The sequence below is a fragment of the Microtus pennsylvanicus genome, chromosome 11 (genome assembly GCF_037038515.1).
Source record: "Microtus pennsylvanicus isolate mMicPen1 chromosome 11, mMicPen1.hap1, whole genome shotgun sequence".
NCBI lineage: Eukaryota > Metazoa > Chordata > Mammalia > Rodentia > Cricetidae > Microtus > Microtus pennsylvanicus.
Window position 1 is genome coordinate 13,181,277 of NC_134589.1, and position 17,509 is coordinate 13,198,785.

A 17,509-nucleotide genomic window follows, 5' to 3' on the forward strand; every position below is an offset into this window, starting at 1 on the left:
GTTGCAGGAACGAAAATTATGCGGCCATGAAACAGGTCTATCAGGAATGCCAAAATGGACTATGAGAAACCAACACAAATCAGAACAGGCACAAGAACATCAAGATATCTCCTGTACCTGGTACCAAAATGTCTTCCTGTGCATGGTCCAATAGTCACAAGACTATCCCACAGGGGGAATGATGGATGACAATGTTTTCAACATTACAAGCTAACAGATAATGATTACTTTCTGTTTTCTGTATTTGTTGGTGCTGGAGAATTAGCACAGGCCTCATGTGTGTGAAACAAGTGTTCTACCACCAGCCCTCATTTTCAGCTTTATTTTCTTTTTTAAAAAAAGGTCTCATTTTATAGCCCTGGCTAGTCTGGAACTTGCTATGTAGAGCAGGCTGCCCTTGAATGCACAGAGAACTGCCTGCCTCTGTCATTGGAGTATGTGTACCTGCTTCCCCTTTTCATAAACAATCATGCTTTCACTGTCAGTTCAAAGCAGAAAGTGAATGTCATCAATTTCAACACTGCAAGAGGCCCAAGGAACAAAGAACAGCCTTCCTAGGCTCAGCCTCAATAGAAACCGAGGCCCTCTAGTCATGGCCTCAGGCCACTATAATAAAACACAAGGTTGGGAAAATTACTTAGCATCACAGTGTTAACAATAAAAGTGGAAAGTCACATCACACAGCATTGGTGAAGAAGGCTGGAAAGTGGGTAGCATGTGACACTTAGGCCACTTCTTCCACTGGAAGGTGCCTAAAATTGTCCAAAGACATCAAATCAAGATTCAGAGATATCCGTATATTTTTCAACAACAGAAACAAATAAAAGCTAACCTAAACAAAAAGCAGTTAGAGAAAGTCTCTTCTGTAGATTAGACTGGGGGGGTTGGAGGTTTCTGATCACAAACTCTACTTGGTATTGTACTATTTTAGAGGACAGTAATACTAGATTGGAGGCTGGAGAGACAGTTCATCTCTAAAGAGGACCTGGGTTCTGTTCCCAGCACCCACATGGAAGCTCACAACTGTCCATAACTCCAGTGCCAGAGGTCCAGGGCCCTCTTCTGACCTCTGTGGGCACCAGACACACACATTCAGGCAAAACAAGATAGACTTAAAATAAATAAAAATTATAGAAGAATAGAGTCAATAATTATTAAAAAGGAAAAAAATAAATTGGATAAAAGGAAGCAACCTCCTGGAAGCAGATGAGGTACTGAAAACAGCTTGCATTAGCTCAACTTCGCATACATGACTTGTTCTTCCTGGACAGTGGCAATAAGCTACTGCTTGAGACCTTGCTCAGATCAGGGGCTTGAGGTCTCTTCAACAGGGGCCAAGATGTCTGCCTTCAGCCTCTGATTTAGTCATACACTGCAAAAGGGCAATTAGCAACCTTTCTCAAACTGCTCTGAGGGCAGGGTCCCCTCATACTTCATGGAGACTATATATATCAAGTGCCCACAGCTGACTAATTACCTTAACTTTTCTTATTCAAGTAATAAAATCTTCTGATTACTTACAGCAAAATCACTGCTAATAAAAGAGCAGTATTTAGCAACTGCAAAATGAACTCAATCTCAAGCAGGGACGTTTATGATTACAGTAAGAACAAAAAATAGGAATCGGAATTCAAAAGCCCCAGCAACTCAGAGAGAGCAACGGGACTTTGTTACAGCTGATGTATTTTCCCCCTTTGTGTCATTTTTATGAGAACAGACACGGCCAAGTGCACACATTAGCTTCAGAGGCAGAGCGGAGAAAAGGCTGTGGGGGAGTGCACATGTGCATGCATACAAGCATGTGTATGCTTTCCCTTTGGCCATCAGACGTAGCTTCAAACAACCGTCTTATTATTTTACCCCATGAAAGTTAATTTATTGCCTGGAGAAGAGTTAAAGGAGTTCTTGAAGATGATCTCAGACTATGTTCCTTTTGCCAAATAACTACCCCTAATTATAACATCATACCCATTGGACATGGATAAAAAGAACAAGTGACGGTTCTGTGGTACAGCCGTTCACCATGACACAGTTGCCACATTTGTCCTCCCGTGGCAACACTTCAATGTATGAGAGCATTATTTCTACACACTGAGCTTAGTTTATGCAGCAGCGATGTACCTAAAAAGTCCCTAAGATAAAACCACATCAATGTCCATGATCACAAGGACACCACAAAAGTAATGACATGCTGCATACCAGATACCATTTTAAAGATATGAATGCAAACTATTGAAAAAACTTAAAGCTATGCAGAAGTGCCATTTTAGCACCTAGGAATCATAGCACAATTTGCCTCTTGCATGACCTTTGTGACCATCAGCATGGGGGACTTTTGTCCCTATTTCTTATAGGGTTGACAACATCTGGCAGGAGAAATTATAAGGATGTACAATAATTTTGTACTTGTTGAGAACATTAAAGGAGGAGAAGTATTCTCTTTGATTAGAAGAAGATATCAAAAGAACGGTACTCACAGGGTAGTCTCTGCCAGAAGACAGAATTATCACTTATGCCCATTGCTCCCCTCCGAAAATGGCTTTAGCTTCCTGTTCCACGGCTCAGAGAACTTCACTTTTAAAAACTATACTCCACACACCATTGTATATTCATGCTCTTTTGTCTTTTGCCCTTCATGATTAAGTGTACCTTAATCATTTTTTTTTGCATTTTATCTGTTAGTTAATGACTAAACCTAACTTAGATGCCCTCAAGATGGCTTGGATGGATATTCTTTCATTTTATCTTATTACCAAAATGGTAGCCAGTAAGCTGAATTCATTGTTATTTTATAATTTAATAGACATGCTCTGCATATTTTAGAATTTTGAGGGTCTACAAACTATAATGTAGATAAGCTGTAACCCCTCCTCTGGAAGACACAGCCATGTAAGTAGCAACATTACAGCAGAGAGTCATTTGAAAGGGTTTGCTGAGGCCACTGTCCACAAAAGGAGTTTTGGGTAAAGAGTAAACAGAAGGAAGGAAAACTGCTAAGGTCCCCTCTAAGTTTTTTGGGGGGAATAGGTAAACATCTCAGCATACACAAGCACACATGGACTCGCATCTACTATGGTGGAGAACAGTGCGTGGCGCTGGGAAGAAACCACAGGACCAGGTCATGCAGCACAGTATGGGCCATGCAAAGGCAACAGGAGCATTTTACTCAAACGAGTTTTCTAATCCAATTTATATTTCACAAAAGATCATTTTGCTACTGTGAAAAGAACAAGACAGTAGAGAATCAGGGTATGCATGTGAAGGTTTAGATTAGGACAATATATAGAAGTAAATGGGCAGGAGACCTGTGTGGGGTCTGAATCTATAGCACTTTCCAGCCACTGGACTAAAAGAAAGGGGAAAAATCAAGACAGACCCCAAGGTCAGCTTCAGTGTGAACATACAGCCATGCTTCCCTACAGACAGGGTGAAGGTAAGGAGTCAAGGTTGCACCTCTGGACAGGAAGTGTAGACTAGAAGATGTCTATGAGCAAAGTAAGAGAGGACTCAAAGGAGGTAGAAGGTGCCAAAGGGGGCCAAGCAGAATGTCAAGGGTTGGTAGATACTGAAATGAGAGATGGGCAATTGGAGGTTTTAGCATAAGATCAATGAAATGCTGGTGACCACTTACTAGAAGTACAAGAGAAAAAGTGAAGGGTTTGGATTCCAGCACTGAATGATGGAAAAACTAGAGGCAGAAAAAGATGAAAAGGGGGAAGGAGCAGGAAGACTAGGGCATAAGCAGAAGCTTCAGGCATCAGTGGGTAGGACAGAGTTAGTAGTGGGGCAGTGGAGAAGCAAGGCTCAGGGAGAGAGCAGCGCAAGGTGGTGGAGATGCAGTGCAGTGAAACGGCGCTAAACAGGGGCTAAAGGCAAATCAGTGAGGCTGCACCACGAGAACTTCACACCAGTGAGCACTGTGCCTGCAGAATGAGTTAGGTAAGGATGGAATCCTGGAAATCTGCATGGAAGTGTTTGATTCCATGCATTCTTCTAAGGGGAGAAGGGGGAAAAGAAATGAAACATTCTAGAATCTGTGGCATCCCACTGATGGCCATCTATACAAGTTTCCCCAAAGGGTTTATGCTTGCTAATTTAACATTACACATAAAGAATTTGTTTTAACAATGTTTATAGTTTAATTTATAGTTGAGAATGAAAATTCTATTTTTAAGACCATGGAAAACATTACATAATTATTAACTATGCATCATCAAATGTTACCAAATCTTCAAAGCAAATGGAAAAGCCACTTTTTATTCTGAGCAATAGATAGCAAATTGCTAATACAGCACAGGTATACATTATCTTGAGAAAATTTGTTAATGAATATTATTGATCCCAAAGACCGCTAGAACATCAAAACATAATCAGTTTTGACTTTAAAGTTCATCCGAATCTATGTTCTACATTTATAATTATCCTAAATTACTTAGTTGCTTAGCTGTTTGGCTGAAGGTACTGCCTATTATTCAGTAGTATATGGAACAAAAGCAGTGTCAGAATCTGCTTTCACATATGGCTTCTTTTCCAGATCAATAATCAGATAAGGAGAACTATTTAATGCAAAGTAAGTGTTTTAAATTTGTTTTGCCTTTAAAAAGTTTGAGTTAATAGATTTTACTTCATTAGCCAGAAATTCGCCTGCACACATTAGCACTACAAGAAGACTGCAATAGGAGAGAGGCTCAGTCTCCAAATCCTTCTTGTCAAATCTAAGAGATTCCAATCAGCCAAACACCTCGCTAATAGTCATGGGACTGCTGTTTTAATTAGCTGCTGATATTTCTGACTAAGAATCTCGGATGATGAAACTGTTTTTCCTCGTATTGAACCGGCTTGGCCCAGACTAGCCTGTCCCGCAGTGACATGTATGTTGAATACAAATCAGACAGCACAGCTTTAAATCTGTGTTGCAGCTCTCATTTCCAATTCGAGAACTGTACCATAATCATAAGCTTCTGCTGGATGAAAGGGAATCAGCTCTCTGAATATTAGCTAATGCCACATTTGCAAGTCCTGAAGAGATCTGTGCTGTTAAAAAAATAGATCATTTCGCGTGAACCTATATATATGAATTGCTTTGTACTGCTCAGCTGATAGAAGCAATGCCTGTGCTGGGATTAAACCCTTTTCATCATAAAACCTCATCTGGTTCGGAGTCCAAGTCCATCAAACCTTTTTCCTTTAAAGTCCCGCCTTTGATTCTACATCAATTTATTCAAACCGCAGCTGGGTGGCTGAAAACGAAAGGACAGCATCATTTAAACCAACCATGTTCCCAACTTGAAAGAAGGGCTATAATTAAAAAAATGGGCATAAAAGAATGGAAATGGGATAATATTTTTTAATGGTAGTTCAAAGGCCGACAGATGTCAAAGCCTTTGAAGATGTCAGTACACTGAGCAAGAAGTTGCCATAAAAGAGCTCGCCTAAGAGGTGAAGCGGCTTTTTAATGGCTGCAGAAACCCTTGCAGACACATCCTTGTGTTTTTAATTTGTCAGAGCTTCTGCAGTATTTTCAGATTAATGACACATGATGATAACTGCATAGCAGACATATTTTTATACTTGGCTAAATGAATAGTTTATTTCACATTCTTTTAGAACTAGATAAGAATAAGGACACTTTGCTCTAGGAAGTCCCAAAGTCTTCTGATTGCTTCACATATTTATGCTAATTCTGTGGGACTGGCTCAATTCAGCTGGCTATTGCTGCCAGCTTTTGTTCTTTAACAGTCGGATTGCTTGTAACATTACAGTTCACATGTGGTAGTTAGGGTGTGTTCCACGACAGTTTCATTCTTTTCATGCACTCGGAACAATATGTGCCTGAATAATTAATTTGTACACCAAGTCATGTCAAAGCAAATTAATGTTTAAAAGCATTCCAGAGCTCAATCTAAACAACCACAGGCTACCATGGGGTTCCGAGGAGACAGAGGTGCACAAGAGAAAACACTGCAGCTGCAACCACAGCTTGACGTTAAAGCGCTGGTGAGCACTCTACGAACATTTGGGGAGGAGGGGTTCGAGCAGCCACTCATCCGAAGAGTTCTGACATGTCAATTTGATTTGTTCTGCAAAACTGCCCTCACAATATTTATGAAGGTTAACCACAAATCTCTAGTGAATAGTAGCAGAATCTTCTCCCACTAATGGGTATGCCTGTAATTTATACCCACGATGCTGTACAGGTGAGAAAGAGTTCATGGGTGTTGCAGTTAGATGGATTGGGGTTCAAATCCCATCTTTTCATGTAAGAACAACTGGTTGGACTTGCCTTCCCATCTGTGAAGACTGAGATGACAGTACCTCCTCCCAGAACATGTGGGACAGAGTTGAACATATGCTCAATTCCCATTCTTAAGCTAAAGAAGGTACAGGAAAGAATTAGGTCATTCTCTTTGAAAATGGTTATATTTCTATATACAACAGTATCATATTTTAATGAAAATATTCATCTTTATAAAGCAGATGTTGAAATTTCCCGCTGTCCCACAAACAGCAATTTGTGAACATTATCATTGTTTCTGCTAGAAACACCAGCTAGCCAATTCCTACAGTATACAACTTTTCCTTCGACAGACCAGCCCTGCAATGACACTCATGGCTGCCTCTCTGCGGATGGGGTGCCAGGGTAGGGACTGGGGCATAGCAGCGGGAATAGCATTCTCAAGCAGAATGAAGCTGCTGACTTGAGAACTAGAGAGCTGAATCAAACAGTGTGCTTCAACCTGAGGAGAGCAGGAAGCCTATTGTTTAGTTTTTAAGCAGTTGGTCAAGCAGCCTCCACCTGCCCCTCAAGTTTTCTATGACAGGGAAAATTTGAGGGCCCAAGGAAGGGCCCATTTTCTTCTTCCATCTCTCTAGGTAGCTGGTGATTGATTAGCCTTCGTGACAGCTTCAAACTGGGTGAAGCTACCTTGAACAATCTCTCTGTCTTGTCCGCATTTTCCTACTACTGGCCTTCCTGTCACCCATCTCCAGATGCCCAAACCTCTGGATAAACCTCCAGTTGTTATGCTACTGGAGGTTATTACTCTGAAAATCCCCCTGCCTTCTCCTTTTTCTCTTTTCACACACCCAGTTTCATTTTCTAGTATAACAGGTTTCAGCTTATGAGAAGAATATAATTCAAGAAGATGTTACAACATGGCCTCTGCGCTAGCTATATTCTCATTTCCACTTCAGTGTTCAGATTTTCACTTCACCAAGGACTTCCCCACTTCTGTTCGTCATGCTCAATCATCTAACTATGGATGCAGAAAGATAACCAGGTAGTACCCACTACCTCATTTCTAACACTTCCTCCATTTGCTAAATTGCCTGACAAGGACCTTTCACCAAAGGGCTTCCACCCATCCCATGCTGACCTTAGCCCTTAGGTGGTGCTGGATGTTCTCCTTCTGTTCCTGACTCCTCAAACTTGGGCTTGAAGGAACACCCAAGAAAAGCCTGCTTTATTTTCCTGCTAGAACTGAATTTGTACTTTACTGGGTGATTCTGGCAGTGAACCACATTCACCCAGAGGAAACACAAAGCCCCTCTTGTTACCGACTTGAGCAAAGTTCCATGTGGACCTGAAAATGTGCTACTTCCAAAAGCCACAGTGGGGCTGGAGAGGTGGGTGGGTGTCCATGATACTCCCTACACCACTAACACGCCTCCTGCAACCCACGGCTTGCTCAGTCACTAGTGGCCCAGGTTGCTTCACTCTTCTGAGCCTTGTTTCCCAGCTCCTTGCAGGACTCCTTAATCGCTCCGTCCCATGTCAACTGCAGAACTATGGGAGGCAGCAGCAGTCTTCACAGGCTGATGCTCATCGGGTACACTGGTCTATTTCTGGTCTATGTCTACAGTTTCCAGTGTGGCAATAAACAGCCTACCATGGAGAAGGTTGTTTAAAAATACATGTCCATTTCAAATCCCCACAGCTATCTAGGTATCAGCCGTGAATTTACAGCATATTAAATATTTGTTCTAGATTCTCTTCATCTTGACCATTTTCTCTGTTTCTATTTCTCTCACCTTTCCTTTAAGCACTGTGTCTCTCCTGATTCTCTTCTGCTGCCTCTGTCACACTGAGATCCATTACAATCCATGCTTTTGACTCCAATCTCTTTCTAATGGTGATGGAGAACTTTCTTTTGAACACAGTCCTATATGTCCACACAACTCAGTGGCATCAATAGCTGAATGTCTAGTAACATCAAACCATAGCTCTGGGGCTCTCCCCTGTCCCTCGCTGCCTTATCTACCATCCCTATGAAACTACCTTACATAAGAATACCATCATCATTAGCTTGCTTATATAAAAACTCATATAGAAATAAAACGTGAGGTACTATTCTTTGAGGAGTGATAATTCTACAGCCTTTACTAGGATTTTTATTTTCAATATTAATCCACTCTAATGTGGTTTCATAGTGCAATCAGAATAGGTAACAACTGAAGATTTTGGAAGATATAGTCTTTGTATTTCTGAATTGAACAGTTTAGCTTCCCCAGTGCTTTGCAGCTGCCAGCGGAGAAAAGAGATCAGTGGACTTGCCCAGCACCAGACCCTCCACTGCAATACCAACATGCCAGGCAAGAACGTTTACAGGGATAACAGTGGCACAACTGCTATAGGATAATTAATCACTCTCTGATCAGATGTGAGGCCTGCTGTACAGGATGGCATTTAGTCTCTGGCACTGTAATCCTAGTCAAAAGCCCAGGGCTGGACTTTGTTAAATGGTCAAATTGTCAAGTTGCTTGACATACTTATGTTTCTGACCCCAGAGCCTGGGATTGTCTCAAGTTCGGTCAGAGCAGCTTCCTGGTGCAGGAACAGCAATCAGTGCAGAGATGAGTATTTAGTCAAAGTGTTGAGAATAAGGTACTGAGTCCTCAGCCTTGAACAGGACATCTACAATAACCCTACCATCCAGGTCCAGGGAACATTACAGGAAAGAAGGCAGAGAGAACTGAAGGCTGGGGAGAGTGCTGCAGAATGCTGTCTTCGGTCTGTTGCAGCCCTGAACTCACAACTGTGGTTACCACACAAGAACTGTACAAGATCAAGACAGCACAATTCCAGCACCGAGGGGATGCATGATCTCTAGTCGCCATCCCTGACTGAGGAGATATTGGAAGTGAATTGTATCTAGGACTGGGAGTCATTCTTTAGGGTGTTGCTACTGGTAGGCCTCCCAAGTTCCAGTGGATGGCCATACACCAATATACACCAATATGGGCAGCACTAATCGTACCTAATTGTATGTATGTATGTATGTATGTAGTATGTATGTATGTATCTATCTATCATCTATCTATCTGATGTGTCTTGGGAGTGAATGTTCTGGGAGTACATGCTGGAAGTTGGAGGGGAGAAATGAGGGTAACTGATCATATTTCAATATATATATATATATATATATATATATATATATATATATATATATATATAAAGTTATCAAAAATATTTCTAGATGATTTTTTCTTGAATGCCACCAGAAAGGTATTCTATGTTTTACCCAAAGATTGAAATATCTGAACAGTTGGGCTGACTGTAATATAAAGTGTAGAACACCCCACATTTTAAATCTGTGGCTTTTATCAAGGGCCAGCTTCAGCAGTAATCTTTGAGGAATTGAGGAGAAAAAAGTCTTGAAGCCTTGTCCTCTACTTCTCTTCATGTACACCCAGTATGGCCATATCTGAAGTTATCAAATGATTTTCTCAATAAGTGCACATAACATTTACATTTCAAGCATTTGTTTTTTCAGACAACATTAACGAACACATACATTTTTCATATTAAATTACAGTTTTGGAAATATTAAAACAAATAAGATTATTAATAATTGCTAATATAAGATATTAAGAAAAACAAATTACCTTATTTGTTTTAAATTTTTCAAAGATTTGTAATTTTCAAATTTTCCTACTGGAAAATTCACTTGTTCTGGGATTTGGCCTGGACACTGAAATCTCCTTTTCATTTAGGGTCACTGTACTTTTGTTGTTGTTTTCAAGACAGGGTTTCTCAGTGTAGCCCTTGCTCTCCTGGAACTCGGTCTGTAGACCAGGCTGGCCCTGGCCTCAGAGATCCACTGGTCTCTGACTAATGAGTGTTGGGATTAATGGTGTATGCCACCATCATTGTATTACTGGGAAGATGCACACACATGTCTAGAGACTGGTGCTACACTTAAAACTGTCCCTACAAGCAAGGAAAATGTCTTAGAGTCCATAGCACGAATTCTAGTTGGTCTTAATAAAAACCCAGAGTCAGACATAAGGGCTAATGCTGAAGATTAGAGAAGCAGAGAGGCCAGCCACTAGACAGTTATTTTACCTCTACCAAAGCTCAGACTGAAGAGGCGATCTTGTCCTCAGACTGCATCTCCAGACTCCATCTGTCTCCACCAAATCACAGACTGCTACTGTCTCTACCAAACCTCAGACTGCACTGAGTTCCTGTCTCTTCCCCCTTATGTTCCTCTCTCTACCCAGTCATATGACTCCTGTCTTCACTTCCTAGAGCTGGGATCATCTTTGTGTGGGCTCTGTTTTTCAATCTTGTTAGCCCAGGGTGGCCCTGAACTAACAGAAATCTTTCTGCCTTTCTCTCCTGGGATTAAAGGTGTGCGCCACCACTCTCTGGCCCCCAGTGGCTTACCTCTGCACTCTGATCTTTAGTCAAGCTCTATTAGTTGAAACACAAACAAAATATCACTAAAAGATTCAGTCTCTTAGTGCCTCAAATTTCATTCTCTGAAATACCATTATTTCATATTAAATGAATTTTATTTAAATCTTTGATCTTCAATCTAAGAGGAAAAATACAAATGAACTAGAAAAATAACACATGTTCAAACTCTGGAAGTTTCAATTGTTAATATTTTCTTATTTCATATTGTTTTTTTCCAGTTGTTGAGTACACAAATATCCAAAAATATTAGAAAGATCAGCAAATAGAATAATTATTAAAACAAGTGAACTTTAAAAATTGGACTTTATATTTGTTTCAAATCTTCAAATCTCAACTCATTAATACTGACTTCAATATTTTAGGTTTAATAAGGCCATTTTTATTATTTACAAAGTTTCAATTTAAGAAAATATTTTTCAAATTCTTTCTGCATATGACATTAAATTAGTTTGGAAGAAGGACCATAACTTTTCTGCACTTCCCTTCTTTCCTCCTCAAATATAAGTTCTCCTTTACATCAATTTTTGTCATTTTGTCATTAAAGTGGCTCAGTTGTTAAATATCATTCATATCATGCAACCAGGCATGATTCCAATTAGTTCAGAATAGAACCTAAATGACAGCTTAATAAGCTTCAATTTGCCAGCTCTTTGAACATTTGATGATATCATCATTTTGCCAATCATTTCTTGCACTCTGGTTTCAACTTCTCTGTCATGAAAAATTACCTCAACTATACAAATGAAGACCTCAGGGATGTACCTTACAGAACTGATGGGGTCAGAAATCCAAAAATGGCTTTTCTGAGACTTCAAGGAAGAAGATAGTCACCCAATATCTCCTCAAAGATTTCACTGAGGCAGAGGTGAGGAGCAAGAACACGGCACTAGAGATAACCAGAGGCATTTCCCAATGTCGGTGTTGTTAAGCATACACAGATATAAGGCCCACTGATGTTTACCGCAATGGAGAACAGCAGTCTTGTTCCACTACAACTTTACAGCAACACTGAGGACTGCAGGCATAGAAAGAAACACAAACTGAAAGTGCTTGGAGAATATCAGCGTGGAAACAAAGGCCCTGGAGTCTCTCCTGTGCCGCACAAGGCTTCATGTAGAGGCCTGTGCATTTTGTTGTCATGTCCAATTTTTTTCAAAAACCTAAAATCTTTTTCTGAGAATGCTCTGACATTAAAAAAGCCATTGAATTAAGAGTATGGAGCCCTGTTTGCTAATTCTGTGACCTTGGGCAAGATGATGTCCTTGAATTCAAAGTTCCTTATCATAAACTGAAGTAATTGAAATGCGGTCCTCTCTAGCTGATCCAATCTGAGTATATTACCACTACCACTACTACAATTATTATTAGACACAACATCACCTATGAATAACCTCTTCATGTGAGTGCTGGAACCACCTATGTTCAATGATTGTTCAGCCTATGTGCCTTGCTGAACTGTTTTGCCACTACAGAGGGATCATGTTCTACTCTGTATTTAAATTGTCTCCAGCATTTAATTAACTCTTTTTCAAGAACAATTTTAGTATTTTCAAAGAAACCCATTAAGTATAATGAGAACAAAGAAAGATTTTTAAAGCAGTCATTATTAGTTGATACAAGGTTGTTAATTCAAAAGGAATACTTTATACATTATTATTTAGAAGACTTCTCTTTAAATGAATATTCTTTATCTGAAAGTGGACCACATAGCATAGCATGTGGTTTCCATGGTAACTAACCCATCTTAAAGCTATGCATAGAACTACAGATACACTGTGATTCTTTCAGGAATGAACCATTCTTAGAAAAATAAATTACCTGTTTCAGTTTGTAATTTTGCTTAAACTTCTCTTTTCCATGATGAAGATTAAAATGACTCATTTACGTTTTTACTTTGTAAGGTGAAAATTTTAGAATTATAATGGAAAAAGAATCTGGAAATCTTTTAAAACTGTAAGCTCTATCTTTACTTGAAATGATATATTTCTGCCTCATTAAATTCATAGTAATAGTTATACATTTTAATTTGTATCACTTACAGTTACACTGGCATATTCTTAACAGCCCTGTAAAAGAAACCACTGTTGGCTACAAATAAACTATCTTCTCATCAGGATATCTATATCAAAATATAAGGGGAATTTTCCACCACTTCAATTTGAAAAAATATCTGTATGATCTAGGATAGTATTAGAAGAATAAAGAATTTCCCCCACAGACTTTTTTACAAAATACTTAGTTAGGAAATGTCTACTTATATTTAAGTTTAGAGAAATACATCAGTTAATGGTGACAAAGCATCTGAAGAAAGCAGATCATGGTTGTAATGAGTTTTATCAGATAACTCCTTAAAAGTCCTGTTTTCTTTTTGCAAATAAAAGCGAATGGCGGAAAGTCTTTTTCTACCAGCCCTCTAGCGCCTAGAAATAACTTTGTATGCTGCATGGAAATCCTCTTAACACTTAGAACACACTTAATTCTCCTCCACTTTCCCAACAATACAAATAGCTGGGTATGTGAGGGACAGCTATCAAAGTGTGGCGTGTACACAGCTGGAGCACCAGACAGCCACTCTGATGTGACTGTGTCTCTAGAAGAGGAGGTGAAGAGCAGGCAGGGTGACAGTTCAGCAGCTGCCTCATTAAGTTAGGGAAATAAAGAGTCACACAGTTTGGGTTTTCTAAGCAATTAGTTTGGTGTGACCCAAAGAAATAAAACTCTTTACTCCTTTAGAATATGGGAGTAGCAATAGATACTGACGATGAAATACTACTTTGGTCATTTAAACATAGACATAAATATCTTGTCTTCCTGGAACTGATTACCATTTGATTTTCCTGACTAAAAGTTTCACAGTCAATTCAGAGAAGAGAATGTAATGTAAGGAAGAAAGGCATTGGGAAATTAGCTAACATCTAACTTACTGATATAACTCAGCCATGTCTAAAAGGTTACTTTGAGATGTCTTACTAGAACTCAGGTCCAGCAGTAAGTGACAGTGCTAGAACTTGGTGGAGTTGTTACTCAGAATATACTTCCGTATGATTCATCATGTCTGAAAATGCAGAGCTCTCAAATAGCTTTGCTCTTAGATTTAAGAAAAATGACATTCTCAAGAAATTAAAGTGAAATTTAGCTCATCCACATACAGTATACTACCTACATTTGTGAAAACTCTCAAAGATTCTAACGTTTCCCTCTGATACTTGAAAATGTTTAATCCACAGAAAACATTATCAATTTTATGTCAGTCCCATAAAATAAATTTATACCAAAATGAGAGTTAGGGAGAAGAGTCAAGGCTTTTCTCATTGTCAGGGACAGCTATCAAAGGCTTTTAGACTCACATACGTCACCATATTTTCCTTTTTGTTGTGGCTTCTAGTAGGCTCACAGGTTAACCTCACACTTTACAGAACTTTTTACCAGTGTAGATGTTCTAATCTGACCAACATCATCTATGGCTCAACTACTATTTTTGATCATAAAGTATGAAGTTATTATAAAATGCTGCCTATAGCCATTTTTGAATTTATTAGTTATACAAAGAAAAGTCAGACATTTTTGATAGAAAATGCTATCTGTGTCCACAAGTTGGTGTACCAATAATGATCAGATTGCACGGACTGCTCAGTTAACCCTTGGAGAAATTTCAAAGGGTTATAGCAATGCTTAACTCTGTGCAGTACACAAATTTAATTATAAATGGGAATTTATAGTTTGTGCTCATATATGCAAATTAATAGAAAATACAATGTTGTTAAAGTACAATTTTAAAAGTATAAATATCTTCTTAGGAAAAATTTTAAAGTAGAGGTCTATAAATTCTACATTTTAGAATGTGCAATAGGCACAAATTCTTAGTGTGAATAAAGCAAAACAGGTTGATATACCTACTTACTATGCAAAAGTTATTTAATAATGATCAGAATCATGATTGTCCATTTAAAATATCAAAGATACTCAGTACACCAATGTTATGCAAAATCCATAGTGCAATGTAAGTGATTGGTTTAGCCTACTTTTAGACATTGCTAATAACTTTCTCCAAGGATGCTGTCCTGAGGAGGACTGACAGTGCCTGTCAGTTTCCCTGATTCCTAGATGTGTTTATCCTACAGTAGGTCATATGGACATTCCAAGGTGTTGAAGCCACCTTTGGTGTGGATCACAAAGGCTCCACAAAACTGTCTTTTGGTATTCCTATATGCCTCTCATTCAGACTGTTCACAGATAAGAACAAAAAATCTCTAAAAGGTTCATCATCCTAAACTGACAATTGACAACCACAAGTCAAGGAAATGTCTTTTATTTTTCTTCCAATATAACATAATAAACTCATTATGTGACAATACAAAAGCAAAATAAGAACTGCATATAGAACTGCCATACTAGACAAAGCTTTGTAAGATGATATTTATAAATTTTCTTTATATTCAAATGAGATTGAATCAATCAAATCATTCTCCAATTTCAGTAAGAGAGTATTGGCAAATGAAAAATATTTGACAAAAATCAAAGATTTTTACATGTGTTGATTTCTAACAACCTGGATGCTTTTTCTAAAACATGAGCCTGGACAGACCCAGACTAAACAAGTAACAATAGTGACAAAATTTGATGTGCATTTTAGGAAATATAATTATCACATGATAACATATCCTGCTGTTAAAAGTCTGGAGAAATACAGCATACACTAGAATAATTAGTTAGTAGATGAGGTCATGGCTAACTGCCCTTAGATGTAATACGGGTGCCAACATTGTTTTAGAAAAGGGGACTAACAGAATAAAACCTAATTTGTTATAATTACAATGCTATTCACCAAGAGGAAGTCCTAGTTGGCAAGACGCACATTGCAAAGGGTAACCTCACAGTAATGGTTGTCTCTCAGCATATAATACACTACATATTTGGAAGGAGTTGAAATGACTTAGTTTTGATTATTATCCTCATTATCAGAGTCTGATGGAAGAGAGCAGCGAACAAAGCCATTGCATCCAAAACAGACAGTGCAGGGCTGTTCTGTAGCTAAGAACTGCAAGTAGTCCTTCTTACAAAATGGCCTCCAATGCTAAACCAGATGAGCCAAATTTAACTGAAAATCAAATCTCTCTGGAAATGAAAAATTATACAATATAATACCTAAGGTATATGAGGTCTTTTCTGCATCAAACACCACAGTGATTTTTGTTAACTTCTGTTTTGAAAAACATGAAGCTGTTTTGTGTATATTTAATTCGTGAATGGAATTTAGTACCTCAAAGGTATTATACATTAAATTTTTAGATCACAATCATGAAAAGACATAATATAAAAATTTAAGAAGGAAACTAAGTTCATATCCTCAGTGAATCACCAGAGACACACATTATTAGTATTTTGGTATGCATAGATTTTTAAAATGTAGTTATTAATAAAAGTTCTTTAAAGTTGCATTCTCCAAACACAACTAGGCAACAATGTGTGCCAAGATATTTTTATTTTGCATAGGAATAAATTGGGTCTGAGTTTGCATTGCTTACTGCATTCCATGACAACAATCCAAATTATTAAAACGCTCTAAGAAAGACACAAAATATGAGAAATCTCCGAAACCAAAGCATCTGAATATGTCACAGAGTCAGTCCAGTTAACACTGTGATGAGAATAAACCCAGGGAACAGCCATATTGGACAATTCCTGTGGCTGAATTACACATAACAGTTCTAAAATTTTCCTTTTGTTATGATCAGATGAACCGCACCCTACATGGCAGATACGGCATATGCAAAAATCACAAAGATTGCCTATAAATTTGGCTTCCGGTGTGTCAGTTTTCCACCATAGCACCAAAATAGTGGGCATTTAAGCAAACTAATGGATTTTATTCTATCTATTATGTAATTTTACTATGCAAACAGATCCCGTACTGACCCAGACCTCGTGTTCCTTAAGGGGAGACAATGGTAAGGTTAACATTACATACGAAGAGAAAACATGTTCAAAAATTACAAGAACAGCATGTATTTTCTAAAAGTTCTAATGAGGTTGTTACCAAAAATATAATAAATGTTGTTATAAACCATATGATTATCTTGGAGCAATGCGTACTACATTAATCACCTTTCAGAAAATATATAACCATAAAACAATCAAAATATACTTTCCCCATAAATGTATATATTGACAGAAAATCTGCACCAAGTATACTCCTATTGCATCAGTAACTCTCTGAAATAAAAGACAAATCAAGGTCAAACGAAAAACAACCAAGCCCAGTCTTTCCTTACCGCCATCGCTCGCCACTCAAAAAATTAACATCTTCTTTAATTAGGAATGTTTTGATGTTTAGGTAATTACAAAATTGCTTAAACACATACCATAACAGAAGATTTATTTTGTTATTTGGAAATTATATTATTTTGGAAGGAAGGATAACCAGGGCTTCTCTGTGCTGTCGTTAGCATGTTTGGATTTCAATGGCAAAAGAGGTCTTTAGACCTAGTAGATGATATGGTTTTATTAGAAAAGAAAATTATCTTTTTATTGTTGTCAATTTCTCTTCGATTTTTCTTTAATAAAATTTCACAGCAATCTGCTCAAGAGGATATACTACAGGGCCTTGATTATATATCCCTTAAAGAATGTATTGTACCACAAAGATACATACCCAATACGATTTTTTTCATCTGAAATTTATAAAGATCATTTTCCATGCTGACAGCGCACATTTCATCCACAAGTTTGAAGAGTCAAATGCTACCACAGCTGGGGGTTATTCTGCCAAATGGCTTCCAACAGGGACTACAGAGATGGAGGCTAGGA

At 38.3% G+C, this 17,509-nt stretch overlaps 1 protein-coding gene across 6 annotated transcripts in view; it reads right to left on the minus strand.

Moving 5' to 3' along the window:
• Positions 1–17,509, minus strand: part of Cep112 (centrosomal protein 112) — a 387,025-nt gene that overhangs the window by 181,736 nt on the left and 187,780 nt on the right. The window lies entirely within an intron of this gene.